This window comes from Microtus ochrogaster, unplaced genomic scaffold, assembly GCF_000317375.1.
Source record: "Microtus ochrogaster isolate Prairie Vole_2 unplaced genomic scaffold, MicOch1.0 UNK91, whole genome shotgun sequence".
NCBI lineage: Eukaryota > Metazoa > Chordata > Mammalia > Rodentia > Cricetidae > Microtus > Microtus ochrogaster.
In genome coordinates, this window is record NW_004949189.1 from 507,624 (window position 1) to 510,800 (window position 3,177).

A 3,177-nucleotide genomic window follows, 5' to 3' on the forward strand; every position below is an offset into this window, starting at 1 on the left:
AGAGCTAGTTCCAGGACAGGCTCCAAAACCACAGAGAAACCCTGTCTCAAAAAACCAAAAAAAAAAAATAAATAAAAATAAAATAAAAATAAAAGTTATTTCTCATTGTCTGTAAGCTGGAGGATCCAAGATCAAGCAACCGGCAGGCTCGGTGCGTGGTGAGGGTCTGCACTCTGCTTCCAAAATGGCATCTTTTTAGTGTGTCCTCCAGAGAAGGTCACACTGTGTCCTCACGTAGCGGAGGCAAAGAAGACTGCGGAGATGGCTCGGTGGTTACACACCCCACACAAAGGCTCACAGTCCGTTGTAACTCACTGAAGGGAATCTGTTATCCTCTTCCGGCCTCTTTGGGCAGCAGGAACACACATGGTACACTTCCACACATGCAAACAAAGCACACAGTACTGCCATTGCTCTGGGTATCCTCTGGATTGCTGAAGATACCTCGTACTGGGGTTCTTGTAGAGAAACCAACCCGGTACTGCCCTGGAAGCTTTATTCCATCTGGCTAGCTTCCATAGTGCTACGAGGTGATATCAGACTATGGAGGAGAAAAGTAGTCGCCAGTCCTACCCAGATGTGGCCCTACACAGTAATGGCTGGCCTAGCAAAACATGAATGCCAGGAGATCACCCACTTTCTGATCAGAATTATGTACCACTGTGTAAGATGAAACCCATACCTGGCACCACTATCAGGGCCATGGCTAGACAGAGCCAAGGTCTTAGGGAGAACCAACTATGTTATAGTGCTAAAGGGACAAAGTATTGAACTGACCCCTAATGGCTTAGCATTGTACCCATAAGTGAATGCCTCTGTCTTCTGAGAAGCTTCTACTTGTACTATACAGAGATTACACAGAGACACACAAGTGACCAAGGTGCAGAGAACAAGAGACTTCAGAATCCTCAGCCCTAAATGGAACATCTATACCTTCCTCCTTCCTCCCAAGGCTCAGGGACCATTTCAGGAGAGGGGGCAAAAAGTAAAAAAGCAAAAGTTCGTGTATAACTAAAGGAAACACCATCTTCTCCATGCAACAGGGCAGCTGCAAATTAAAATGCAGTGTTTTCAACAGTACAAACCTGTGCGAGCCGGAGCTGAAACCCCAGCATGAAGAGGAGCAGCTGGGCACAGTCTCACCCCAGCCACGGAGCTATGAGCAGTTATTAGCCGCTGGGAAACGGAGGGACAGTTTTCTTTAAGTGTATAGTCTCTGGCAAAGACCACTGTCCAGTCAAAGACCACACATCCAAGAATATCTCACCTGGACAAATTGGCCTTCATGGAGGGAGGGACGGGGAGAGAGAGAGAGAGAGAGAGAGAGAGAGAGAGAGAGAGAGAGAGAGAGAGAACACAGATGTAGGTGGATAGTGAAAAGGGAATTTAGATTGGGAAAAGTTGGGGAACTGAATGTCATCAAAACATGAGAAATTCCCAAAGAACCAATAAAAATAAGGAACAAAAGCTGAACCAGTTGTGATGGCATACACTTTTAGTACAGAAGTGCCATGTAGGCTCTGGGGATCAAACTTAGGTCCCCCAGAAGAGCATCAAGTGCCCTTAGTTTCTGAACCATCTCTCCATCCTTCTGGCCTGGAGCTCTTAGCCAGGTGTGCTCATTCCTTCAATCCCAGCACTTGAGAGGCAGAGACAGGTGGAGCACTGTGAGTCTGAGGCCAGCCTGGTCTACAGAGCGAGTTCTGGGACAGCCAGGACTACATCGAGAAACCTTGTCTCACAAAACTGAAAATAAATAAAAGTAAGTATAAAAGAGAAGGTAAACATAGCCAGCTCAGGTCAGCCTGAATTACACTGGCAGTTTCTGTTTGAACGCAGACAGGCAGGGTCTTTCTGTTAGTACGCAATGGGTAATTGAATGTGGAAGACTAAGGGGATCTGAGCAGCATAATCATTGTGGAACAAGAGGCCAAGGGAGCTTCCCGGAGAGGATGAGGACGAGCAGATGGAGTCTCGAAGACAGAAACAGCAACTGCTAACTGGCTAGGACTGGATACAACAGCTTGAGTAAGACTTGGAAGTAAACATATATGCAAAGTGAGAATTTTTGAGTCAACTATTTTGACGTGATTTGACTTCTCCCTGGTGCTTTGTTTTCACATCTCTCTAATATATGCAGCAAACAGCCCTGACCCCCTCAGCCCGCGGCGGAGTCATCGCCGTCATCATCATCGCTGGACTGAGAGATAAGGTAAAGGTATTTGGCATGTATATAAATAATTTTGAAATATTTTTACGTTATTTTCAGTTGCGTGCCCATCTGTGTGTTTGTGAGTAGGTTTATGCATGAGGAAGGGCAGAAGCCAGCAGAAACCACAGGAGACTGTGAGATCCCCTGGAGCTGGAGTTAGAAGCAGGTGCGGGCTACTCTGCAGATGCTGGGGACGGAACACTGGTCCTCTGTAAGAGAATTACATACTCTTAACACTGAGCAATCTCTCCAGCTCCCAAATAATTGATTTAAGGTTCTACATTAATGCTGCCTTCTTCAAGTTAGCGAACTGTGACGTTCCAGGAAAGGCGCGTGAGAGACAATACGGAAGCTAGGTGGGGGCGGGGTCACAACGGTGGTGCCCCATTTTAAAACTGCCGGCTCGCTCTTTTGGATGACAGAGAGGACTGAGGGCTCGTGAGCACTGTCACACTCGTTTGTTGACAAGAAAAAAGCATTAGAGGGGAGTAGGGGCACAAAACTGGTCCAGAATCTGTGACGCTGTTGGGAAGGACAGAGCTGCTTCAAGAGCAAGAGGAAATATTATCAAATGTGGTTGGCTGTTGGGACTGAGGGCCAACGTGTAACACTGAGCGGTGGGACTGGGTTTTGCTCAAGGCAGAAACTCAGGAGGACGAACTGGAGAGATGACTCAGTACTTAAGAGCACTTACTGCTCTTGCTGAGACCTGGGTTTGATTCCCAGCACAGACATGGTTTACAGTTCCAGAACCAGTGTCCTCTTCCAGCCTGGGGACCAGGCTGGCATTCCTGATACATTTGTGTAGGCAAAAAAATCCATACATATAAAACAATTTTTTTTTCTTTCTTTCTTTCTTCTTTTTTTTTTTTTTTTGGTTTTTCGAGACAGGGTTTCTCTGTAGCTTTGGAGCCTGTCCTGGAACTCCCTTTGTAGACCAGGCTGGCTTCGAACTCGAAGAGATC